The sequence below is a fragment of the Mauremys mutica genome, unplaced genomic scaffold (genome assembly GCF_020497125.1).
Source record: "Mauremys mutica isolate MM-2020 ecotype Southern unplaced genomic scaffold, ASM2049712v1 Super-Scaffold_100237, whole genome shotgun sequence".
Taxonomy (NCBI): Eukaryota; Metazoa; Chordata; order Testudines; family Geoemydidae; genus Mauremys; species Mauremys mutica.
The window spans coordinates 250,379-277,467 of NW_025423292.1; the positions used below are offsets into that span (position 1 = coordinate 250,379).

At 51.2% G+C, this 27,089-nt stretch overlaps 4 non-coding genes across 4 annotated transcripts; 2 read left to right on the plus strand and 2 right to left on the minus strand.

The window, feature by feature from the left end:
• Window positions 1–7,509: 7,509 nt before the first annotated feature.
• Window positions 7,510–7,582, minus strand: TRNAK-CUU. Its single transcript has one exon. It is a non-coding gene; the product is annotated as a tRNA-Lys (tRNA).
• Window positions 7,583–9,311: 1,729 nt separating this feature from the next.
• On the minus strand, window positions 9,312–9,394 carry TRNAS-AGA. The gene has a single exon. It is a non-coding gene; the product is annotated as a tRNA-Ser (tRNA).
• A 2,268-nt stretch (window positions 9,395–11,662) lies between these two features.
• On the plus strand, window positions 11,663–11,734 carry TRNAC-GCA. Its single transcript has one exon. It is a non-coding gene; the product is annotated as a tRNA-Cys (tRNA).
• Window positions 11,735–26,765: 15,031 nt separating this feature from the next.
• TRNAT-UGU lies at window positions 26,766–26,839 on the plus strand. Its single transcript has one exon. It is a non-coding gene; the product is annotated as a tRNA-Thr (tRNA).
• Window positions 26,840–27,089: the final 250 nt, after the last annotated feature.

The window sequence follows — 27,089 nt, forward strand, 5'->3', positions numbered from 1 at the left end:
TCGGCACTTGCAGATGGGCACCTCTTGTTGTGCCTAAGTCTTGTACAGCTGTGAAAGGCTGGTAGAGGCCGATATTTTCCCCTCTTTTTAATCAGCACTAATACCAGGCCAGGGCTGGACAGAGAGAGAGAGCAGCAGGTTTCCCCTATTGTTTCCTGCTCTCTTTTTCTTGACTAGTTTCTCCTCTGCACCAACTGGCCCTTTCCCTTTGTGAGCCTGGTTGGCTCAGTTGGTAGAAGTAGCAAAGAGTCCTGTGGCACCTTATAGACTAACAGACATTTTGGAGCATGAGCTTTCGTGGGTCAGTTGGCAGAGCATCAGACTCTTAATCTGAGGGTCCAGGGTTCAAGTCACTGGTCAGGTGATAAGCTACTCACTAAGATCTTAAAAATCTGTCTTTCTAGAGTCCTCTTTGGTGTTACTTTTTCTCTTCAGGATTTTGCCTTTCCTCAGAAGGGCCTTTGTGTGTGTGGGATTGAAGGGGCAACTTCCTGACAGCCCCTCTGTCCTCACAGGCTGGAGGAATAAAGTCCTCTAGGCATAGAGCATGTTCCTCCCCTGCACACACAGACACACACACAGAATGTCCCTAAGGAATTAGAATCACCTGCTGCCTTCCCCTGTCCTGCTGGATCCTCAAACGAGGATGCTCTTCAGCCTAAACCCATGTCCCCTCTATTCCCAGTGCCCCTCAGACCCAACCCACAGCCCCTCCTGTGCTCACTGCTCCTCACTCCCAACCAGAGCCTGCTCCTCTTCACCCTTCTCCTCTGTCCCAACCCACAGCCCCCTCCTATTCCCAGTGCCCCTCAATCCCAACATACAGCCCCCCCCCGCCTTTTTACAGTGCTCCTCAATCCCAACCCACGGCTCCCTCCTTCCCTCCAGCAGCAGGTGCCTCAGCCCCCTTCAGGAAGATTTTCTTGCAAGGTTTCGTGTATGAGTCTGCATGTGGATTTTACAGTATGTTGGAAATAGGTTGGGTTGCTTGCCGAAATGATCACTTTTGTCTGGTGTTGGATTTCCAGTCTCCATGTTACAGGGGCAGGAGAAATAAAGGGTTGTTATCCTTGCTGTGTGAATCGAGGGCAGCACAACTGTGCTTGGCAGGCCCCGATTGAGGGACTCACCCTCAATTCAATAGCACTTGCTAGGCAGGGTACATGGGTTCCAAAGCCAAGTGGTATGGCCCCTGGGTTCTAATACTAAAATTTAGGTGTTAAACCAACTTTAAGACAGGGTGGCTGTGGAGGGATGAGTGAGTCCCTAGACAACATTTCATTTACTTTTATGATAAACTTGATGGTACTTATACTGAAGACAGGCTTAGCGACTAGTAAAGCCATTATGGTTTATAAACTACTAGCTTCACCAGTGAAGGACATAAATCCACACCGTGTAGAGGTCAAGCATAGGAGTTTATTACACACAGCGCTGTCGGAGTGTCAACTTGCTTATTAGGCTCAGCGACACTGTCAATCAATTGATTAAAATAGAATATATAGATTTTCCATGGGTGGGGGAAAGTGACGGGGTAGGCAGTTCCACACCCCGGGATAGGTTTTGCAGCAAGACAAGATAAGCACATTAGCCAACTGTCATAGGTCTCACCCCCACTTGGAGCTGTTGGGTTCACAAGATAGGGACCTGCATGGACTCCTCTAAACTAAAATCCTAGTTTAGATCTGATACGCTGCCACCACCCAATAATGTACGTGTATTGGGACACAGTCCTTCCCCAAAATCCTTGGGGATCCCAAGAGCCCCAAATCCATGGAGTTCTTACACCCAGGAGAAACAAACCATTCCCCCCTGCTTCCTTCCCCCTCCCCTGTCCTGGAGAGAGATAGCTTGATTCAAACTTCTTGAATCAAACACAAAGGGAAACAAACCATTTCCCCCCTCCCCCTGAATTTCCACAAGAGAAGGAATTAACCAAGTCCAAAGAAAAGAAAAGAATTTATTAAAGAATAAAAAGCAAAGTAACTTGTCTCTGTAATACCAAGGTGGAACAATACACAGAGTCTAACCTATAAACCTGGAGAGAATTCCCCCTCCCCCTTTCTTTCTCAGTAAAAGCAAAGTAACAGCAAACAGGAATAAAGCATTTCCTTCAGCAAACACATAATTGCAAATGTAGAAATCAAATTATAAGACTAATCCGCCTTTCTAATTAATACTTACTATTGAATAGTAGGAACTACTCCAGGAGAACTTGGAGACATGACTGGCCTCTCTTAGATCCAAAAAGAGAACTTTAACAAAGAACACAGACAAAGGCTTCCCTCCACAGAGATTTGAAAATCTCTTGTCCCTGATTGGTCCTCTGGTCAAGTGTTCACAGGTACTGCTTGTTAACCCTTTACAGGTAGAAAAAAACCTTAACCCTTAACTAACTGTTTATGACACCAACAGGTTATATAATGTCTCTGGCCATGGTCTTAAATTAGCAAGTTAACATTTAATGAATACTTTGATAAAATGTTATTAGTATAAAATATCTATGTTGAATTCTGATTTGGGGTCCATTGGAATGGAGCAACTCCTTTGATTGTCCAACAGGTACATTCCTAGGGGTTAAAGCAAAGAAACAGTGAAAGTATATGGCAATAAAGATTGTTTTCTGTGTGTCTAAAGGCAAGGTATTGGTTACTGACCTGTGCCAACTTTTCATAAACTCAAGGTTGGATCTGTGGGAAGAACGTCTCCCTACAGAAGCGACTAACACAATAGGAACAGGGATTCTTTGTTCAATCTGCAACTCTGAATAAGACACAATTCTTTAGTTCTTAGCTCCAACACCTGGCAATTTGCTGACCAGGCCTATCTTAGCAAGCAAGACTTTCTGTTTACCCAGCTTTCTCTTAGCTGATCACGATTTGCTAGGCCTCTGGTCCCTTGACCATACTCTGGATGTTGGGTCTGGAAAAGAGCAGGCACAATCCATAGACCAGGTTGTTATACAAAATGCATATGGATTTTAACCCTTCACATCCAGTAATGGCAAAGTTCTTGGTTCAGGCTTGTAGCAGTGATGGAATAAACTGCAGGTTCAAATACAGTCTCTGGAGTCCATCCACAGCTGGGATGGGTCATTAAGTCCTTTGTACAGAGCTTCAGTTTGTAGCAAAGTCCCTCCAGAGGTATGAAGTAGGATTGAAGACAAGATGGAGACGAGGCATCAGCCTTGTATAGTCTCTTGCCATGTGGTCTTTGCTTTCTTTGTCCCAAGGACACACTATCCAGCACGTGGCATAGAAAAAACCTTAGAGTTCTGTCCATAGGCAGGTCCCTGCATACCTTGCTGAGTCACAAGGTGTATCTACCTTCTCTCAATGGGTCGATTATATAGCTGATGGTCTTTAACTGGGTGATCCACAGGGAGTAGCTCAAACCTCCACAGTGCCTGGCCAGGGGCAGGACATTAGCACAGCAAGGGAGGGGTGTGGCAGTGACATCACAAAGGCTTTTGCAGGACCTCAGACTATTGGTCAAAGATGGTGGGGAGGTGGTGACCTCACAGAGAGATGCTGACATCAAGCAGGCAGGACAGGGGCGAGGGGCCAGGGAAACCTCAGACACCCCTGGGGCTTTGCTTCAGCAAGTCTCCTTCTCCAGGTCTCTCTTTGAGGACTGAGAGAGTATTCGGGTTCACGGACATGAGTTCCAGGAGGAACCTCTTTCGAGTTTTCTCCTGCCCTTTTAGTGATTTTACTAGAAAACAGCCATCCCTGTTTAGAAGGTAAGAGCCTCCTTGAGGTTTGAAACCTGTTCAGTCTGATCCATCTGGTGACAGTTGAATTCTAGGCATGGAAAACACGAACTTAAGGAGGCAGAATTTTATTCTGCACCTGGGATTTTGTCCCTTAGAATCACAGGGGACATTAGGGTTTGTCCTTTTGGTTTCACCTTTTCTTCCATCCATCTCTCCCTCCTCTCTTCTTCTCTTGCTTCTTTTGTCCTTTCTCCTGTTCCCCTCCCAACACCAGGAGGTGTGTGTGTGTGTGTGTGGGCCGCAGGGGACTGCTCTGCAGCTCCCACTGTGGGAGGTCCACCCAAAAATGTGGGGCTGAAATAGTGCTCGGGCAGTGATCCCCACCAGTGACCTGGGCCATCCTTTCGGCTCTCTGGTGAGAACCGTCAGCCTCCCGTCCTCAGTCTCTACCCTGATTGGCTGAGCAGGGGGTTATTGACAGGGAGGAGACTCAGGTCCTTGTTGTTCTCTTTTAAGACTAAGTAAATAAGTCATAACCAGTTCTATGTTTGATGAATTTTGCCGCTCCTCTGCATTAATTGTCTCTGAACAGTTCATGATTCTCTCTAACATTGCAGTTCTCCTAAAATACTTGCTGAATAATTACTGTGCACTGTTGTTGGTCTGGAGCTCATCTGAGAGCACTTTATTCAGGTCAGTCAATGGATGAAATTCAAGATCTGATGGTTAGTTTGAAAATCAGGGCTCTTGGGTCCTATTCCCAACTCTGCCACTGGCTGGCCGTGTGACCTAAGACAAGTCAATTCTCCTTTCTCAGCCTTTGCTTCTCCCTCTTTCAAGTAGGGATAATAATAATCTGCTCCTACCTACGTCACGGTGGGTGGAGGATGGGGATCCATTGGAGAGTGTCACTAGTAGTAGTGCATAATATGAGTGTCCTATCACGTTTACTCAGAACAGATTATGACATAATAGAATAGCTGAAATAGTCTTTTTTATTTGTATTTTTTTATTTTTAAATTAAGAGCAGCAACTACTTAGCTAAGACTGAAGCATGTTATCTAATTTTTGAGATCTAAGTGTCTCCCCTTTGTGTGCGAAGAGACAATTTAACACACTGTGACAAACAGGAGATGCTTTTGTTTTGCAACAAAATATTTTTGCAAAGAACTTTCATCCCACTTTTGATTTCGAGAAACAAACTGGTTTAGTCTGAAGGGGATTTTCTGACAGAAATGGTTTCAGTGAAATTTCCCCACCATCTCGATTCCTGGGCTCTATCCCTGCCTCTGGGGGTTTTTGCTGTTTGTTAGAACAGGAGTCAAGACCGATGGCTTCTCTTTCTGGCTCTGCCACTGCCTTGCTGTGTAGGTCCTTGGGTAGGTCACTTCCCTTCTCTGGACCTCAGGCTCCTCCCCATCTGTCCAATGGGAACAGGGACAGTTCTCGAACTCTGGGCAGTTGTGAGATAAGGGGAGTTAAACCCCTCTGTGAAGGAGAAAGGGGAGTTTCTCGGTGTTTAGCACGAAGGAATTCTAAAGTTTGCTAAAATGTCTAGTCTGTGGAAACAAGAAATAGTCGTGGCCAAACTTTTTAACCACTGCCTTTTTTAAAGCCCATTCAGGGATGTGAGTCCCTGTCTCTTAGGTACCTGGGATTCTAGAGGTTCCTGCCTCTGTTTTTGTGGCCTTAACAAACCTGGTGTTGTGACCCAGTTCTCGTCTGAGATCCCTGAAAAAGAACATCTTCCCATCCATGAACAAGACAGGACCTATCTTTAAGAGGGGAACAAAGAGACCCCTGGGCCTTACAGTCTAGCTAGCCTCACTTCCACAGCTGGAGAAATCCTGGAATACATTCTTAAACAATCAGTGTGTCAGCAGCACCTCCAGGACACTTTGGTTCTTAGGACTAGTGAGCATGGATTTGTCAAAAACAAATGATTTCAAACTAATCCTCTTGCCTTCTTTGGCAGGGTTCCGGGCCTAGTGGAGGTGGGTAAACAGTAGATGGGATGTCTCTCAGTGTTACTGAGGCTTTTGACACAGTCCCGTAGGACATTCTCACAAGCAAACGAGGGAAATGCGGTCTAGCTGCAATCAGTGTCATGTGGGTGCAGAGCTGATTGAAAGCCCAGACTCCAAGAGCCCTTCTCCATGTCTGGCTGTCCAACGGAGAGGGTGCACCGAGAGGGTCCGGCAGGGATCAGTCCGGGGTCCGATACTAGTCAATATTTTCATGAATGATTTGGAAAATGGAGTGGAGAGCAGGCTTCTAAAATTGGCAACTGACACCAAGCACTTTGGAGCACAGGATTGGAATTCAAAACGCCCTGAACAAATTGGAGAATTGGTCTTCTTGAGCCAAACTCCATGGCTGGGCCCCTCTCTCTAGACTGGGCTGAAGTGAAACCCCAGAGCCAAACCCTCCCCCTCCTGGGCCGTGCGCTCCGCCCTTGAATGGTCAGTTGCTCCCTAGCGCTGTCAGAGCAGCTTTGGCTGGGGGATTCTCCCAGCACTTTCCAATAGCGGGAAGGAGGAGGAGGTCGGGGCGCTGAGGGCGGGGGGGGGGTGTGAATGGAAAGCCCGGGCAGAGCGGACAGGGTGGGGGAGGGGATGCCGGGGGCGGGGCTGGCGGGAGGCTCACAGCGGGGGGGGGACACTGCGGGGGCAGGTTGGGGGTGGGGTTGGAGGCCTCTGCCCTGTGCTCCCTCCCCCGCTCGGATCCCCCGCGGGATTCGAATCCCAACGGCCGCAGCGCGTGCCGGGAGGGGGGAGGGGGCAGCGAAGCCTCGGGGCGAGGGAACCGGGGCCTCCCCCCACGCGCCGAGTCTCTGTCCCGCGCTTTCTCCGCCAATCAGGGAGCTTGGAGGGGTGCGGCGAAGTGACTAGTTACGGCCCCTCCTCCAATAGAGGCCGCGTGTGAGAGAGACAGAGAACTACGCTTCCCAGAGTGCACCGGGAGGGGGCGCGTTGTCTGAGCAACCGTCCGTCACTTCCGCTCTGAGACGAGCCAGGAACTACAACTCCCAGCCTGCCCCGGGGCGCCTCCGTCCTCTCCAGCCCAGGTAAGGGCGGGTCCCTGGGTCAACCTGACACCTCCCCCCCAGCGCAACTCCTCACCCCCGCCCCACCCCCAGGGAGCCCCCGCCCCACCCCCCTCCGGCTCCTCATGCGAACTCGTGTGTCCCGGGGTCTCGGCCCGGCCCTGCCCCCTCCCCACAGCGCCGCGCCCCCAGTGCCCCCCCCGCCTGCTTCTCCCCTGGCCTCATCTCTCCCCACTCGTGGGGGGGGCAGCTGTTGGATGGAGCCATATGGAAATACGGGGGTGGGGCAGGACTGGGAACCAGGACTCCTGGGTTCTCCCCGAGGGTTACAAGGACTCTGCCACACAGGAGAGTAGAAAGAGCGTCCTTGGGGTCAGGCAGCCTCTGGGTAAGGGGGTGGGGACTCAGATCCTTCCGCCCGCCAATTGCACCCGGGTCGTGTATAAACCAGGGAAGTTCCCCACAATAGCCGGACCTGAACCCCCTGTACACTGTCCTCATTGCTTCTCTTCCCCTCATCTCTGCTGCTCCCCCTCTGGGCTTTCTCAGCACCTGGCCCCACAGCGCTTCCTGGCAGCCAGAGACTGCGTGTTCTAGGCCTGCTCCTGTGGATGTGGCCTCTCTCCTGATTCCTGAGGAAAGGAACCTTTCCAGGAAATGGCCACAGCTTCTGGGAATCCACATGTGGCTGGTGTACAGCACCAGGAATCATTTGGCCCCTGGCACACAAGGCAACTTAAAAGCTGAGTGCCCAGACAGGGGCTTGAACCCTGGACCCTCAGATTAAGAGCCTGATGCTCTATCAACTGAGCTACCTGAGCTTCTTAAGACTATCTTCACCGTTCAGCACAAGAGCGAGCAGGCAGGCAAAATGGAGGCAAAAAAATGTCCCCAAAACGTCTCCTCTTTTTCTGCACAGCCACTGCCTGTCAGCAGGATTCCTCCTCCTCCTCCTCCCTCCTGTGCCTCAGTGCGACTAAATCTCCACAGGTTCCTCCTGGCGCTCACGTCCGTGAACCCAAATACGCTCTCAGTCCTCAAAGAGAGACCTGGAGAAGGAGACTTGCTGAAGCAAAGCCACAGGGGTCTCTGAGGTTTCCCTGGCCCCTCGCCCCTGTCCTGCCTGGCTGATGTCAGCATCTCTCTGTGAGGTCACCACCTCCCCACCACCTTTGACCAATAGTCTGAGGTCCTGCAAAAGGCCTTTGTGATGTCACTGCCACACCCCTCCCTTGCTGTGCTAATGTCCTGCCCCGGGCCAGGCACTTTGGAGGTTTGAGCTACTCCCTGTGGATCCCCCCACTCAAGGAGCGTTCGTTCTAGGAAGTAAGCCGGTAGTTTTTGATCATCTACAAATTCTATCAGCTCACTGTTTAGCAGGTCGTTTATGAATATGTTGACTAGTACTGGCCCCAGTACAGACACCACTAGTTACCTGTTTCCATCCTGAAAACTGACCATTTATTCTTACCCTTTCTTTCCTATCTTTTAACCAGTTATTGATCCACGTGAGGACCTTCCGGAGGTGAAAGTAAGCCGGTATGTTCCGGTATGGGGTACCGGCAAGAGCCAGTACGCTGTGCCAGCCCGGCCCGGCTTCCCCAGGCTGGTGATTTAAAGGGCCCAGGGCTCCCTGCAGTGGCCAGAGCCCCGGGCCCTTTAAATCACCTCCCGAGCCCTCCTGCCGGAGCCCCGGGGAGCAAATCACTGCCGTGGATGCTGCTCTCTCCCGCTCTGCCAACACAGAGCAGGGGCGGCGGGAGCTTCCTTACAGTGTGTGTGGGGGGGACCATTGTCCAAATTGTGGCACCCCCATGACACCTTCCCTAAGGACCCCCACTCACAGCAGCTCTCCCCACGAGGCCACAGCCACAGACGCCTCTTCTCCAAGACTGCACCCTCCCCCCCCCCCATCATTTGTCCTAACAGCCAGTAAAGAGTGGTGGGTCCATGGCCCTCTAAACCCCCTGTTCCAGCCCCCCTGACACAGAGCTAAGCAGGCCGCAGTGTGTGTGTGTGTGTGACAGAGAGTGCTGTGCTGAGCTGAGCCAGTGAGAGAAGGGGGGCTGATGTCGGGGCTGTCCCCTGCCTCAGGACTGGTTGCTTCCAGCAGCTGTCTGAACTTAGAGACAGTGTGCGACACACTCACTCTTCCGCAACACACACACTGTCTCTCCCTCCCCTCACACACACACTCTCTCCCCCACCACACACATTGCAGTTGAAAAGCAGCTGGCAATCTAGTAGGATGCCCATGGAACAATGGGATAGAAACCTGCATCATGTGATGCTGTACCAGCCAGTGAGGCATTGCAAACCCTTCCCAGCCAGTTGCACAGTGGGATAGCTATCCACAGTGCACTGCTCTCTGTGGCAATCTAAGAGATGCTAGCATGGATGTGCTCTGGTGACACAGGGGCATAGGGTGGACATGCAACAGCTGTTCAATTAAAACACTTTAACTAAAGCCATGTTACTCTTTCATGTAGCCATAGCTTAAGAGTGAGACAAGACTCAGATCCAGTGAAACTAAAGAACCACAACTTCCTCCGTAGTTGACAGGATTTGAACCTGCGCAGGGAGACCCCCAATAGATTTCTAGTCCATCCCCTTAACCACTCGGCCACAACTACTTGTTGGATATGTGGTTCTCACTGCACTCTAGTTCTGTTCTCACTGAGTGATCAATTACAGTTGTTTCCTGGAGGGGGCAGAGAGGGGTGGGCAGGGCAGGTCTCAGGGGAGGGGCAGAGAGGTGTGGGTGGTGGGCAGGGCAGGTCTCAGGGGAGGGGCAGAGAGATGTGGGCGATGGGCAGGGCAGGTCTCAGGGGAGGGGGCAGAGAGGTGTGGGCAGGGAGGTCTCAGGGGAGGGGGCAGAGAGGTGTGGGCGATGGGCAGGGGGGTCTCAGGGGAGGGGGCAGAGAGGTGTGGGTGGTGGGCAGGGCAAGTCTCAGGGGAGGGGGCAGAGAGGTGTGGGTGATGGGCAGGGCAGGTCTCAGGGGAGGGGCAGAGAGGTGTGGGCGATGGGCAGGGGGGTCTCAGGGGAGGGGCAGAGAGGTGGGGGCAGTGGGCAGGGTGGGTCTCAGGGGAGGGGGCACAGAGGTGGGGGCGATGGGCAGGGCAGGTCTCAGGGGAGGGCTCAGAGAGGTGTGGGCCATGGGCAGGGGGGTCTCAGGGGAGGGGGCAGAGAGGTGTGGGCGAAGGGCATCGCGGGTCTCAGGGGAGGGGGCAGAGAGGTGGGGGTGATGGGCAGGGCGGGTCTCAGGGGAGGGGCAGAGAGGTGGCGGCGATGGGCAGGGGGGTCTCAGGGGAGGGGGCAGAGAGGTGGGGGCAATGGGTAGGGTGGGTCTCAGGGGAGGGGGCAGAGAGGTGTGGGCAGGGTGGGTCTCAGGGGAGGGGGCAGAGAGGTGTGGGCGATGGGCAGGGCAGGTCTCAGGGGAGGGGGCAGAGAGGTGGGGGCGATGGGCAGGGTGGGTCTCAGGGGAGGGGGCAGAGAGGGGTGGGTGATGGGCAGGGTGAGTCTCAGGGGAGGGCTCAGAGAGGTGTGGGTGATGGGCAGGGCGGGTCTCAGGGGAGGGGCAGAGAGGTGTGGGTGGTGGGCAGGGCAGGTCTCAGGGGAGGGGACAGAGAGGTGTGAGTGGTGAGCAGGGCGGTTCTCAGGGGAGGGTGCAGAGAGGTGTGGGTGGTGGGCAGGGCGGGTCTCAGGGGAGGGGGCAGAGAGGTGTGGGCGATGGGCAGGTGTCAGGGGAGGGGGCAGAGAGGTATGAGCGGTGGGTAGGATGGGTCTCAGGGGAGGGGGCAGAGAGGTGTGGGCGATGGGCAGGGCAGGTCTCAGGGGAGGGGGCAGAGAGGTGGGGGCAGTGGGCAGGGTGGGTCTCAGGGGAGGGGCAGAGAGGTGGGGGCGATGGGCAGGGGGGTCTCAGGGGAGGGGGCAGAGAGGGGTGGGCGATGGGCAGGGTGGGTCTCAGGGGAGGGGCAGAGAGGTGGGCAGCAGGCAGACCTTGGGACAGGGGGTGGAGAGGCGCGAGGAGGCCCTGGGGGAGGAGAGGAGCGAGTGACCAGCAGGCCTCAGCCAAAGAGCAGGGGTGGGAAGTGGCCAGATGGGAGTGAGGGCGGAGCACAGGGGGGGCCTCAGAGGGAGGAGAACGAGGGAAGGGGGTGGAGGGGGGGGGCAGCACCACGGTCTGGGCAGGGGCCGCCCACAGGATTCAGTGGCCTGGGGCAAAACAATTTCAGGGGCCCCGCCCATAAAAAAATGTTGCAATACTCTAGAATCCTGTATTCTCCTGGGGGCCCTGCAGGGCCTGGGGCAAATTGTTCCCCCTGTCCCCCCTCTGGGCGGCCCTGCCCTCAGCCTCTCCTCGTAAGTCCCCTGCCCCCTCATCATTTTTGTTGCCCTCCCCTAGACTCTCTCCAATTTGTTTCTGTAGTCGGGGCGGGGGGAGAGAACTGGACGCAATGCTCCAGATGTGGCCTCACCAGTGCTGACTAGAGGGGAATAATCACTTCCCTCGATCTGCTGGCAACGCTCCTACTAATCCAGCCCAATATGACCAGTTACCCATATTGAATGCAGACACAGCAATATCTGATACATTGGTTCCTGTCCATTCAGGAGGTTATTTCCCACCTGTTCATAAATAATGAAGCTGCTCTAAGTGGAGGGGAGAGAGCTGTCCCGTCCGTGCAGTTAACCCATCTCCCCGAGAGGTGGTAGCTATGTCAGTGGGGGGAAGCTATGTTGGTGGGTGTGCAAGCTGTGGTGTCTCCATGTGTATATAAAGTTTAATCAAACCCCATTTTTTAAACCCCTGTGGTCTGGGAATAGAAAAGGAGCTCTCTGAGGCAGAGCCCGTCCTTCAAAATCCTAAAGATCACGGACTTGCCAAGGCAAATGTCATGGGGGTATAGCTCAGTGGTAGAGTGTTTGACTGCAGATCAAGTGGGCCTTGGTTCAAATCCAAATGCCCCCTCACAAGCTTGCTACTTCAGTAAAAATAATTCTATTTTCAGGAGCCCCACTAAATAGGGATCCCTGAAATAAATGCACACACTCAATGTTTTCCTGTGCAAATGCATAAAAACCTCCCAAACATGTCCTCAGCTGAAATCAGTTCCAATCCTCTAAGTGTCTAGGTTTGTTTTCATCAACTAAACAAAGGCACATGAAGACACATTTGCAGGTCCTTGGCCTCCATGGGCTACAATGTGCAGAAGAACAAGAACCACATACACTTTTTTTTTTGGGAGGGGGGGAGGCATGGCCTAGTGTGTATTACATTTGGTAAGTAAGTTGCCATTGGGACTGAAAACTCTACTGGAGGTGGACAGGAGCCTGTTACAAAAATAAAATAACCAAGGGGGGGGGAGGGATGCTCAGTTGTTTGAGCATTGGCCTGCTAAACCCAGGGTTATGAGTTCAATCCTTGAGGAGGCCACTTAGGGATCTGGGGCAAAAATTGGTCCTGCTAGTGAAGGCAGGGGGCTGGACTCAATGACCTTTCAAGGTCCCTTCTAGTTCTAGGAGATTGGTATATCTCCAATTAAAAAAAAAAAAAAGGATTTACCAAACTCCCTGTTACACATTCAATCCTCTGTTTGTGCACACGGCATCAGTTGGGTCTCTAATAAATGGCAGCCTTCCTTTAACACAGATCATTGTTCCTTGTGACTTTCAGATGCATTCAAATGGCAGCTGTTCAGAGGTCATGTGCTGCTAGTGCAGGAGCAGAGTCTCTGTACTTTTACCAACCGTAGAGCTGGGTGTGTCTGCATCCAAGTAACTGCAGAGTCAGTGTAGTCCCAGACAGTTAATTGCACAGTCTCACTTTCTGGTCTCATTGATCATTTGGATAGAAACAGCAACGATTTGGTGGGTTTTGGTTTTTTTTCCCCTTCGTTTTCTCCTAAGGAATGTGTGATCTTGGGCATGTTAGTTTAAGTTCCCTGTGGGTCAGGAAAATTCCATCTCCTTGAAATAGCTGGGGAAGTGACCTGTTTGTATAACCAAAATAAAGGAGCTTTTAAAGAAGAAACTGCTTTACAAATATGCTGGGATAAAAACAGTAAATTCCACGGCCAGACACCAGGCCAGGATCAATTGATGGGGCCAGGATCAATTAATTACAGAAGAAACAAACTCTTGGGAAGTAGCTGTAATTTGTCCCCAAACCTTTCCTTGTTCTCATATGCTATCACGAATTCTCTTCTAGAGGGCAGAGTTAAGGTTATCTGGGCATGTACCCTCACTCTGTATTCCCTGTTTTTCCAGAGTTTGAGTTTTACTGAACTTGATGTTCTGGAAGTTAAGAGATATTAACAGTCAAAGTTAACTCTCTGTTAACAAAGGTTTTGTTAGTGGCAAATAATGAGACTAATCCCTCACTGTGGTAATTCCACTGACTTCAATGTGCTCTTTCCTCATTTCTAGTTCCAAAAAAATAAGCAAATTAAAACAACCTTGAGACCTAAAATGCTGTGAGAAAATGGAAATTTTAGAAGCTCAAATAATTCAGTTTCTTCTGTGTCTTGTGCGTGTGTAAATGGCACAACACGTTAATTATTAAGCACATCTTTCTTAACTTCTTTAAATATTCTGTAGTACATTAACTATATCCAGTGGGTTGTTCAATGCAGTGAGGTTTTCATGCATTGACCAAAACATATTTTTTCATGTTATGTAAATGATCACAACTCATTGAACACAAAATTGTGTATTTCATGCTGTGAACTGTGTCAGTGGCTCAAATTAATAGGTTTTTTTCTCTCTCTCTCTCCATGAAAAAAGGAAGAAACTGTGAAAATACCCATGGGAGAGAGGGGGTTTCTGAGAGCCGGGGTAGTAATGACGATATTTATGAAAGGGGGAGAGGCCAAAGTAGGGCCTTAGCTGGAGCAAAGGGGGAGGTTTTTTGTGCAGTTTCATTTCAGCCAGCCTCACATCCTGTAGTCCCTACTTCCCCACCCCACCAACAAAGCCACCTGTGACTCCTGAGACAGCCCCACTGCAAAAACTGCAATGCCCCCAGCACTCCCTCTCCTAGCTGGATCCCCTGGCAGCCAGAGCTCTCCGCAGAACTGCCGTGGTTGCTCCCCTGGGTGTCTGGTCAAGGACGGCTACTGGCTACTCCTGAGAATGCAGCTGAGAAATGACTCACCCTTCTCTAGATTCTCACCTGTGGGCTCTGAGAAGCAGGATGGGGCCTGTATGATAAAGTCCATGTAACATTCGCCTCTCATCCCAGCCCTGGTATGTCACCAGTAGCTGCTGTCCCTGGGTAGCAGCCAAGGATGTTTCCCACCGTTCAGGAGACCCCAGCCTGGGACTAAAGTCAGCTTCAGGCTTCTCCTCTCTCCCTTCTTGGAATCAAGTTCATGTTTTTACCAAGAGTTAAAGCAGCCCGAACCCCCAGAGTCTGGATCAATGTCACAAGTTCCCAGATGAGTGGAGTTATATCAGTTCTCAGCCTGAGTCCTTTGCTCTTAATCCTGAGGATATTGTCCCACAATGGGGCCATTTCCCGCCTCTCTTTCATACAGAAGCACAATTTTCTTTGCACATACACAGGAACAGCAAGATCTTTCTCTGTCCCTTGCGCAAAGCAGGGGGCCCTGGGCACCTCCAGTCCTGGCTGTAAGATATTTCCTCCCCTCTTTCTTTATGCTGCTGTTGTTATTTCATGGATTGTCTGGGATGGGGAAAAGCTGCGTTCAGTCCAGGTGGAGGGGGAAAGAAACATGAAAGTCTCAGGCCCCAACCCCTGCTACCAGGATCACTGAAGTGCTGGGAATCTGCATGGGAAAGGGACGGTGTGAATTGTCAAGGTGGGGAATGAATAACAATCTACAACAGGGGTCAGCAACCTTTCAGAAGCGGTGTGCCGAGTCTTCATTTATTCACTCCAATTTAAGGTTTTGCGTGCCAGTAATACATTTTAATGTTTTTAGAAGGTCTCTCTCTATACGTCTATATATTATATAACTAAACTAGTGTATTGTAAAATAAACGAGGTTTTCAAAATGTTTAAGAAGCTTCATTTAAAATGAAATTAAAATGTTGATCTTACGCTGCCGGCCCGCTCAGCCCGCTGCTGGCCTGGGGTTCTGTTCACCTAGGCCGGCAGCGGGCTGAGCAAGGCCTGCGGCCGGGACCACGGCTGGCAAGGGTCTGTCAGCCAGAACCCAAGACCAGCAGCAGGCTGTGCGGGGCCGGGACCCAGAGGGCTGGGGGCAGAGGGCTGGAGGCTGGGTATGTGGGGGAGTGTAGGTGTCAGGGCAGAGTGGGGCCTGGGTATGGGTGGGGGTGCCGGTGTCAGGGTTGGGGGAGGGATGAAGGAGTCAAGCAGAGGTGTATGAGGTGTATACTGGGTGTGTATGAGGGAGGTACAGGGCTCAGGACAGGGGCCTGAGGGGTGTGCAGGGCTCAGGGCAGAGGGCATGGTGTATGTGTGGGGGTCAGGCCTCAGGGGAGAGGGCTGGGTGACTGCCCCCCTAAGAACTCCCAACCCCGCTGCTCCTTGTCCCCTGACTACCCCTCCTGGGACCCCTGCCCCCAACTGCCCCCCAGGACCCCACCCCCTATCTAAGCCTCCCTGTTCCTTGTCCTCGGACTGGACCCTACCTCCTACCTGTCCCCTGACTGCCCCGACCCTTATCCACACCCCAGTCCCCAGCCAGACCCCTGGGACTCCCATGCCCCATCCAACCAGTCCCCGCCCCTGACAGGACCCCCAGAACTCCCAACCCATCCAACCCCCCCCTGCCTGCCTGCGCCAACCCCTCTCCACACTCCTGCCTCCTGACAGGACCCCCAGAACTCCCAACTCATACAACCCCCCAGCTCCTTGTCCCCTGACCACCCCCTCCAGAAACCCCCCACCCTAACTGCCCCCCCGGACCCTCCTTGCTCCCGGTTCCCTGACTGCCCTAACACCTATCCATCCCCTGCCCCCTCACAAACCCCAGGACTCCCATGCCCCATCCAACCCCCCCTGCTCCCTGACTGCCCCCTACAGAGATCCCCACCCCTAACCCCCCCTGGGACCCCAACTCCCCATGCAACCCACCCTGCTCCCTGTCCCTTGACTGCCCCCACCCCTTATCCAACCCCCCCAGCCCTGGGCCCTTTACCTTGAGGCTCCATGCAGAGCCAGACACGCTGCCCTGCAGGAGAGCACAGCCCCGGCCCTCAGAGCGCTGCGCGCAGCGGCGGCAGAGCTCCGGGTGACTGGGGAGCATGTCTGCCTCCCCGCGGAGCCAAACGCTGCCCCACGGGAGCGCGCGGCCCTGACCCCCCCAGAGTGCTGGACGCGGTGGCAGGGCTCCAGGGGAGGGGCCGGCAGCTTGCTGCACTTGGCCGACGCTCCGACCTCGGAGCGCGGACCCCGCGGCTTGCTGTGCCGGGAGAGTGGGGCCATTTGCCCACCCCGTGCGAACGGCTATGCTTCTGCTCCCTGCTCTCACGGGGGGAGCAGAGGGCAGAGGAGAGTGGGCGAGGCTGGGCAGGATTTTTAATGGAATTCTGGAGTCCGGACAAGCTCCAGCGTGCCATTAAAAATTGGCTCGCGTGCCATCTTTGGCACGTATGCCATAGGTTGCCGACCCCTGATCTACAACAAGAGCCACCTCATTAATCACTGACACAGGCTAATCCTGCTGCAGATAGCAAATAATCACTCCCAGTTTCCCTTCTGTGCAGCCATGGAAACAGTGACCCAATTGCACGGCAGTGAATGTGCTGGGGAAAGCTGGACTTCACAGGCAGGTGGCAATAGCAGATCCTAGAAACACCTGGAGCTCCCCACACCACTGCTGCCACCAGGGTCAGGTGATGAGCGACTCACAGCGCCCCTCCCCTCCCATTACCTTCCAGCAGGGGGTGGCAGCACCCCCCACCCAATGCAGGGGAGAGGGCTGAGAGTATCTCTGCACCCTGAGTCCAGGGCACCCACTCTCTCTGCCCCACACATAGAATCTGGCCCTGCTGCAAAGTGACCCCTAAGAACCAGCAGCCTCCAGGACAGCAGGTTTGGCCCTCAGAAGAGGGAATGTGTCCCCCATGCTGCTTTTAGGCCACTGGATGCTCTGGAAACAAGAGGGCTTTTAGTGTAACCCAGGGGTCAGCAACCTTTCAGAAGTAGTGTGCCAAGTCTTCATTTATTCACTCTAATTTAAGGTTTCACGTGCCAGTAATACATTTTAATGTTTTTAGAAGGTCTCTTTCTATAAGTCTATAATATATAACTAACTATTGTTGTATGTAAAGTAAACAAGGTTTTAAAAAATGTTTAAGAAGCTTCATTTAAAATTAAATTAAAATACAGAGCCCCCAAGACTGGTGGCCAGGACCTGGGCAGTGTGAGTGCCACTGAAAATCAGCTCACGTGCTGCTGCCTTTGCCACACGTGCTATAGGTTGCCTGCCCATGCTGTAACCCAGGCCAAATACAGCCCATCTGGGGATGTAGCTCAGTGGTAGGGCACATGCTTTGCATGTATGAGGCCCTGGGTTGCATCTCCAGCTTCATTTTTTCACCCTGCTGCTTTGCTCATGCCCAGAGGGGATGTAGCCCAGCAGTCTTCCTGCGCAAGTTTCAATCCTGCTCAGTCAGGGGCAAGTGCCAATTGCATGGAAGGTCTGGGGGGGTTTCTGCTCCTAAGTCACCTTGGTACATGTAAGATTCCCACCTGCTGTGTTGCTTGGGACAATGGTAGATGAGAAGGGTGAATCCTCCAGCACTGGAGGGAAAGGTCCCATCTGCACAGACTGAGAGGCAAGGAAACAGAGGGGCAGTCAGTGCTCAGAGAGGAGAGAGGTCAGTGATTTACACCCACCAGGGGACACTGTCTTTTTGAGGCGAGTGCAGCTTGCTTGGGATGGTGCTGACGATGGATAGAAAAGGCTGGAGTCAATGACAGCTGAGACCACAGAAGGGGAAGGGGAATGGCAGCCCCACAGAAGGTCCTGGGTGCTCAGATGCCCCAGTTATTGCACCCTGGCCTGTCGTAGAGAGAGAAAAGACACCGAGGGACCCAGCCCCCTACACTGATCCCATGGACAAGAACCTGGTTGGGAGTGGGGTGAAGGTTCCCTGTGGGCAAAGGGGAGCTGAAATCCCTCAGTGTCCTGGAATTTAAGCAATGGAAGCTTCAAACCCTGCACGGGTGTGGGCTGAGGTGCATCAGCAGAAGGTTGGGCTGGACAGGGGCGGCAGGTTTGTATAATTTTTGGTGGTGCCCAGAATGGGACCAAGTCCTGCCCCACCCTACCCCCACACAGGGCCAGCTTTAGGCCGATTCACCCGATTCCCCTGAATCGGGCCCCGCCCCTAAGAGGCGGGGCGGTAGAAGCAGGGGAGCCCTGGCCCTTTAAATAGCCCCCGAGCCCCAGGCTGCTGCTGCTACCCCAGTGGGGAAGGGAGGAGGAGGGGCAATTACAGTACAGGATGGGCTGTACCCCCTGTACCCGCACCCCCTGCCCACAGCCAGCGCCACACCCCCTGCCCTACTCACAGCCACCCCCTGCTGCACCCCCCCGCCTGCACCAGCCCTGCACCCTGTGCCCTGTCTGCACTAGCCCCACACCCCCTGCCTGAATCCAGCCCGTCTCGAGCCAGCAGTCAAATGGGGATTTCATACTTTCCCGCTAGTGGAAAGTGCTGGGAGAATCCCCCAGCCAAAGCTGCTCTGACAGTGCTAAGCAGCATCTGACCATTCGAGGTCGGAGCGCATTGCCCAGGAGGAGGAGGGTTTGGCTCTGGGGTTTCACTTCAGCCCAGTCTAGAGAGAGGGGCCCAGCCATGGAGTTTGTCTCAAGAAGACCAAGTCTCCAATTTGTTAAGGGTGTTTTGAATTCCAATCCTGTGCCCCAAAGTGCTTGGTGTCAGCTGCAAATTTTAGAAGCATGCTCTCCACTCCATTTTCCAAATCATTCATGAAAATATTGACTAGTACCGGACCCCAGACTGATCCCTGCCGAACCCACTAGGTGCACCCTCTCCGTTGGACAGCCAGACATGGAGACGGGCTCTTGAAGTCTGGGCTTTCAACCAGCTCTGCACCCACATGACACTGATTGCATCTAGACCGCATTTCCCTCATTTGCTTGTGAGAATGTCCTACGGGACTGTGTCAAAAGCCTTAGTGACACCGAGATCGATCCCATCTACTGTTTACCCACCTCCACTAGGCCCGGAACCCTGCCAAAGAAGGCAAGAGGATTGGTTTGGAATGATTTGTTCTTGACAAATCCATGCTCACTAGTCCTAAGAACCAAATTATCCTGTAGGTGCTGCTGACAAACTGAGTGTTTAAGAATGTATTCCAGGATTTCTCCAGCTATGGAAGTGAGGCTAGCTAGTCTGTAAGTCCCAGGGGTCTCTTTGTTCCCATCTTAAAGATAGGTCCTGTCTTGTTCATGGATGGGAAGATGTTCTTTTTCAGGGATCTCAGACGAGAACTGGGGCACAACACCTGGTTTGTTAAGGCTACAAAAACAGAGGCAGGAACCTCTTCTCTCCTGCTGGCAAAGAATCCCAGGTACCTAAGAGACAGGGACTCACATCCCTGAATGGGCTTTTGTCAAGGTTCCTCCCCCACTCTGAACTTTAGGGTACAGATGTGGGGACCTGCATGGACACTTCTAAGCTTAATTACTAGCTTAGATCTGGTAACACTGCCACCATCCAGAAATTTCAGTGTCTGGATCACTTTCTGTCCCCCCAAAACCTTCCCCTCCCTGGGCAGCCTTGAGAGGGTTTTTCACCAAGTTCCTGGTGAACACGGATCCAACCCCTTGGATCTTAACACAAGGAGAATTTAACCATCCCACCTCCCTTCCCCCACCAATTCCTGGTGAGTCCAGATCCAATCCCCTTGGGTCTTAACACAAGGAAAAAATCAATCAGGTTCTCAAAAAGAAAGCTTTTAATTAAAGAAAGAAAGGTAAAAATTATCTCTGTAAAATCAGGATGGAAAATACTTTACAGGGTAATCAGATTCGCATAGCTCAGAGGAACCCTCTCTAGTCTTAGGTTTAAAGTTACAGGAAACAGAGGTAAAATCCTCTCAGCAAAAAGGAACATTTACAAGTTGAGAAAACAAAAATAAGACTAACACGCCTTGCATGGCTATTACTTACAAGTTTGAAACATGAGAGACTGATGCAGAAAGATTTGGAGAGCCTGGATTGATGTCTGGTCCCTCTTAGTCCCAAGAGCGAACAAACCCCAAAACAAAGAGCACAAACAAAAGACTTCCCTCCACCAAGATTTGAAAATATCTTGTCCCCTTATTGGTCCTCTGGTCAGGTGTCAGCCAGGTTTACTGAGCTTCTTAACCCTTTACAGGTAAAAGAGACATTAACCCTTAACTATCTGTTTATGACAGCTTTAAAAAAGGCAGTGGTTAAAAAGTTTGTCCCTGACCATTTCTTGTTTCCACAGACTAGACATTTTAGCAAACTTTAGAATTCCTTGGTGCTAAACACCGTGAAACTCCCCTTTCTCCTTCACAGAGGGTTTTAACGCCCCTTATCTCACTCAGGCTCAAAACTGCCCAGAGTTCGAGAACTGTCCCTGTTCCCATTGGGCAGATGGGGAGAAGCCTGAGGTGCAGAGAAGGGAAGTGACCTACCCAAGGGCCTAGACAGCAAGGCGGTGGCAGAGCCAGAAAGAGAAGCCACCAGTCGTGACTCCTGTTCTAACAAACAGCAAAACCCCCCAGAGGCAGGGATAGAGCCCAGGAATCGAGATGGTGGGGAAATTTCATTGAAACTATTTCAGTCAGAAAATCCCCTTCAGACTAAACCAGTTTGTTTCTCGAAATCAAAACAAGTGGGATGAAAGTTCTTTGCAAAAATATTTTGTTGCAAAACAAAAGCATCTCCTGTTTGTCACAGTGTGTTAAATGGTCTCATCGCACACAAAGAGGAGACACTTAGATCTTGAAAATTAGATAAGATGCTTCAGTCTGAGCTAAGATGTTGCTGCTCTTCACAATTTCAAAATAAAAAAATACAAATCAAATAGACTATTTCAGCTATTCTATTATGTCATAATCTGCTCTGAGTAAATGTGATAGGACACCTCATATTATGCACTACTCCTAGTGACACTCTCCAATGGATCCCCGTCCTCCACCCTCCGTGAGGTAGGTAGGAGCGGATCATTATTATGCCTCTTGAAAGAGGGAGAAGCTAAGGCTGAGAAAGGAGAATTGACTTGTCTTAGGTCACACAGCCAGTCAGTGGCAGAGTTGGGAATAGGACCCAAGAGCCCTGATTTTCAAACTAACCATCAGATCTTGAATTTCACACATTGAATGACCTGAGTAAAGTGCTCTCAGATGAGCTCCAGACCAACAACAGTGCACAGTAATTATTCAGCAAGTATTTGAGGAGAACTGCAATGTTAGAGAGAATCATGAACTGCTCAGAGACAATTAATGCAGAGAAGCAGCAAAATTTGTCAAACATATAAGTGGTTATGACTTATTTCCTTGGTCTTAAAAGAGAACTGCAAAAACCTGAGTCTCCTCCCTGTCAATAACCCCCTGCTCAGCCAATCAGGGTAGAGACTGAGGACGGGAGGCTGATGGTTCTCACCAGAGAGCCCAAAGGATGGTCCAGGTCACCGGTGGGGATCACTGCCCGAGCACTATTTCAGCCCCACATTTTTGGGTGGACCTCCCAGAGTGGGAGCTGCAGAGCACTCCCCCGCAACACACACACACACACACACAGCTCCTGCTGTTGGGAGGGGAACAGGTGAAAGGACAAAAGAAGCAGGAGACGAAGAGAAAGGAGGGAGGGATGGAGGAAGGGAGGAAAAGGTGAAACAAAATGGACAAACCCTAATGTCCCCAGTGATTCTATGGGACAAAATCCCAGGTGCGGAAAAAAATTCTGCCTCCTTAAACTCGTCTTTTCCATGCCTAGAATTCAACTGTCACCAGATGGATCAGACTGAACAGGTTTCAGACCTCGAGGAGGCTCTTACCTTCTAAACAGGGACGGCTGTTTTCTAGTAAAATCACTAAAAGGGAAGGAGAAAACTCGAAAGAGGTTCCTCCTGGCGCTCACGTCCATGAACCCGAATACTCTCTCAGTCCTCAAAGAGAGACCTGGAGAAGGAGACTTGCTGAAGCAAAGCCACAGGGGTATTGAGGTTTCCCTGACCCCTCGCCCCTGTCCTGCCTGGCTGATGTCAGCATCTCTCTATGAGGTCACCACCTCCCCACCACCTTGGACCAATAGTCTGAGGTCCTGCAAAAAGCCTTTGTGATGTCACTGCCACACCCCTCCCTCGCTGTGCTAATGTCCTGCCCCTGGCCACGCACTTTGGAGGTTTGAGCTACTCCCTGTGGATCACCCCACTAAAGGAGCGTTCGTTCTAGGCAGAAAGCCGGCTAGACAGGAAAACATCAGATGGTGCTCCCAATGCTACACTCAGTTTTTCATAAGTTAGTCCACTTTATGGCCAGAAGAGACCATTAGAGCATCTAATCTGACCCCCTGCATATCACAGGCCTCCTGTATGACACAAGAGCTACTTTTGGGGCAAACACATTCCAGAAAGGCATCTAGTCTTCATTAAATGACATCAGGAGATGGTGAATCCACCACTTTCCTTGGTAGCTTGTTCCTGTGGTGAATCATCCTCGCTGTTGAATATTTGTGTCTTATTTGTAATATGAATTTGTCTGTTTTCACCTTCCAGCCATTGGGTCTTGTTATGCCTTTCTCTGCTCGATTAAAGAGCCCTTTCATACCCAATATTTTCTCTCCATTAAGGCCCTTCAACACTTCAATGAAGTCACCTTTCAATCTTCTTTTGATAAGCTAAACAGGTTGACCTCATTCAATAGCTCACTAGAAGGCATTTTTCTCCAGCCCTCAGAACATTTGGTGGCTCTTTGGTCATCAGACTCCTGAACTGCAGCTGGATGTGGTTCTTGTTCTTCTGCACAGCATAGCTCCTGGAGAAGAGGGATCTGCAAATGTACATTCATATGATACCTTTGTTTAATTGATGAAAACAAAAACTAGACACTTAGAAGATTGGAACTGATTTCAGCCGATGGACAGCTTTGCTATGTTTTTATGCATTTGGACAGCGAAATGTCGAGTGTTTACATTCATATCAAGTACCCTTGTACAGTGGAGCTCCTGAACAGAATGGAGAATGGAAATGATTTTTTTTTCCTTTTTTTTTAAAAAAGAAAGAAGGTTATAAGAGAACACAGGAATTTGAACCAAAGACTACTTAATCAGCAGTCAAGCACTCTACCCCTGAGCTATACCCCCATGACAACAATAATGTGGACTCATGATCTCCAGCACTTTGAAGGACAGACCCTGCTTCCTCGAGGTCCTTTGCCATTCCTAGACCACAAGTGGTTTTAAAAATGGGGTTTGATTAAACTTCTTAAATGTGGTAAACACCACAGCTTGCACACCCACCGATATAGCTTCTCCCACTGACATAGCTGCCACCCCTTGGGGAAGTGGATTAACTACACCCACAGGAAAACTCTCTCCCCTCAGCGTAGAGCAGTGGTTCTCAAACTGTGAGTCACGTCCCCAAAGTGGGTCATAACCCTGTTTAATGCGGTTACCAGGGCTGGTATTAGACTTGTTGGTGCCTGGGGCTGAAGCCAAAAGTCTGAGCCCCACCACCCAGGGCTGAATCCATCAAGCTCTGGTTTTGCCCTCCCCCAACTGGGGCAGGGCTCAGGCTTTGTCTCCCCTGCCTCTCCCCAGTGGGGAGGGGCTTGGTCCCTCTTTCCAGGGCCATGTAGTAAGTTTTTTTGGCAGAAGGGGGTTGCAGTGAAAGAAAGTTTGAGAAACCCTGGCATAGAGCATCTGAGTATGTGTAGACTTGGCTCCCTGTGGCAGATTAGACGCTGAAAGTACAGCCATGGAGACACCACACACCAGCCTTGCCCAGCAGGCAAGAATCAAACCTCTACAGAAAGACACCTGTTGTTTTTTAACTCATCTCCCTAAGCCCTCAGCCACCACCACTTAACAAAGGGGCTTTTCTACACTATGGTTCTGGTCTCACTGAAGGGTCATTTCCAACTGTTTGCTCAGACCAGCATTAGGGGAAATGGTGCCCTGGGCAAAGCTTGTACTTTGGCATTTCCCCATTGCCCCTGGACGATCCCCACTCCCCCGCTAGCCCCTGCACTCCCACGCCTCCTTCACCCCTAACTCCTGCCCCCTCCTGTGCCCCCTTTGCCCTTAACTCCCTGTGCCACCAGCCATTGCCCCTCTCCTGCAGCCCCTTCACATGGCTCCAGTGCTGGGGGCCCTGCTCTTGTTCTCCCTTTCCCTGGGCTTTGGCATCACTAGCCCGATTAGCGAGTAGGGGTCAGTGGTTCCCAAAATGTGGGGCATGACTCCTAGGGGGACACAGAGGAACATTCATGGGGGCACCTCAGGGCCTGACCCAGCCCCCATGGAGGGAGCAGCACTCAGCCCCACTCTGCCCCAGCTCTTCCCCAACCCCACACTCAGCCTGGGCCTCTGGCTCCCAGCTCAGCCTTGACCCCCTTACCCCTGTCTGCACCCCTCTCCCCAGCAAGCAACAGCCCCACTCCCAGCACCGGTACATGACCGCGGCTTCCGAGGGGTCACAGCCATGGCTAAGAGGGCACAGTGTGAAATGTTTGGGGACCACTGGTTTAGGGTGATGTTCTCAATCACTTCTATGCAGTCCAATAAAAGCTATTCCTCACCCACCCACCCCTCCATCAGGACGGACTAGGTATGTTCTGCTGCCCTTCACTCATGCAGGAAGGATAATAACATTTCATTCCACTCAATCCTAAAGTGATTTGTAACCCACCACCAGCCAAAACTGGTCATTTTGGGAAAGTGGCCCCATCATGCTGCATAGCTAGGCAGAGTAGGTGTGTCTGTGCAAACACGGTCTGTTCCTGAAGTCTTTCCCCCAGCTCCTCACTAGATGTGAGGGGGGAGCTCATTCAGCCCCTGCTTCTGCTTAGTATTTAAAAACTCCTTATTGTCCCTAGCTCTGCTGGCCTTAGATTTCTCCTCCAGTCCTTTTTCTAACAACTCAGATGAGGTGGCCAAGTGGTTAAGGTGATGGACTGCTAATCCATTGTGCTCTGCCTGCATGGGTTCGAATCCTATCCTCATCGGATGCATTTAGTTTTCACCCCTCCTTTGTAGACAACCATCTCCCCCTTTGGTACAATGACAGATCAAACAATGTTGCTCCTTGCAAACAAAAACCTTCTCAGAAACTCAGAACTCCCTTGCTTTAAATAAAATGTCTAAATCCCAGATTTCTTAAAAAAAGAAATTCTCTAGTGCTGTATTTCTTAGTTTTTATCTCAAAAGGGAACATCCTCATCATCTCCCCCAAACACCCTGGGACCTGCCCAAATTATTAAAATACCCTCAACCCGAGCAAGGCCAGAGCAGTGAACCAGAGCTAGTGTCTAGGCCAAGCTGTTCTGAAGGAGGCAACTCAAACATTTTCTCCCTGCTTCCCTTGGCAAGGTCTGACTGAGAAAACAAAATTCCCCAAACTGAAAATTTTCTGCTGAAAAACTAATACTAGTCTGTTTGGGGACTTTGGTTTGCAAGTATTATTGTTATTATTCTCTTCTGATTTCTGAATCAGTTCAGTCTTTGTCCTCCAGGTGTGTTTCCACCTGCTGAGTTGTGGGGGAGAGAGGCCAAGTTATGATGTCTCTTCCCCTCTTTCATAGTTTCTTCCAACTTGCTAGGAAGTTCCTTTGCTACGATGTGAGTCAAGCAGTGTCCATTGTCTCCGTGCTATCTCGGAGAAGTCTGCATTGTACACGGTTCCTGGGCTAGTCCTTGGGAGTGTGGATCCCTTCAATGGGCCAGCAGCGAGTCTGGCTCCTCCCTTGTCACACCTGAAAGGCTGGTGGGGGACATTTCCCAACCTCATAACATATCTCAGTAACACACACAGAGCAAAACTTCATAACTTCCCAACCAATGCGAGCACACACAATCCAACATGATATTAATGTTCAACAGATCAAGACTTTTGAAATGATACATCACAAGGCAGACTTTGAACAAACCATGTCATCATTATATGAGAGTGGTGAATATGGGGCTTCCAGGTGCTGCTCTGAGCACAGCGTGCCACACCTGGGCTTACATTGCAATGGAGACGTACCCTTAGAGTCCATCTCTCCTGGGATAAAGATGGCCCACACCTGACTCTCTGCCAATCCCCACTGGGCCCTGACAAGTGTTGTTCGTGTTTGTATTCTATAAAGCAGAGGAGCAGATGAAGTTTTGCTCCCAAGGTGTGTGTGTGATTCTTTGGACAGGTCTACACTACAAAATTAGGTTGGTGTAATTACATTACTTAGGCTGGCAATGCAGTTCTATCAAGCTAATCCCGGTATAGATAGTGGCTCAGCTGTCAGAACTTTCTGGAGCTATGAAAGGGGAGGGGCCCAGCCTCTGTAGCAGGAATGCAGGGCAGGCGAGTTCACGGCGGGCATGGTGGGATACTGGTGGAGACCAGTTATGGTGATATAATGACCAGCAGCATTTACACTGACAATTTGTCACTTTAAGTTTGCTGCACAAAGCTCTAGGCCTCTCGTCGAGGTGGTTTTATTTTGTCACCAAAACAGGGCAATTTTGTCGCCAGACGTGGTATTGCAGTGTGTGCACCAGCCAAAAACTGCTGACTGAGGGAGCGTTGTGTGTTTTTCACACATCTGAGCAATATAATGATGCTGAAGTAACCTTGTAGTGCAGACTTGGCCAAAGATTCTCTCTCTCTCTCTCTCTCTCTCTCACACACACACACACACACACACACACACACACACACACACACACACACACACACACACACACACACACACACCCTTGCAAGGAAAACCTCACATGCAGAATCCAAACACAAGCAAAGCTTTTCAGGCCCCAGTGGGGATGGCAGGGAGTCAGGTGTGGGCAGACACGGTGTTGTTGCCACAGGCAGGCACCATGGCTTAGCCGGCTAAAGCACCTGTCTTGTAAACAGGAGATCCTGGGTTCAATTCCCAGTGGTGCCTTATTGATTAACTCTCGGACAACCTGGTATTGGCTACTGTGGGAGGACAAAACACAGAGCTCTTTGGTCCAGCCCAGTATAGTTGTTTAAATTATACTCACAGGCACTGATAAGAGACTTACTGAAAGTTTGGGAGTTAAGACCTGATAGGTCAGTGTTCCAGCCTGTCACAGATGATCCTGCTTCCTCTGGGACAGGGGCAGGTCTGGGCTCTCACACCAAATGGCTCATTGTGGCTGCCAGAACCTGTG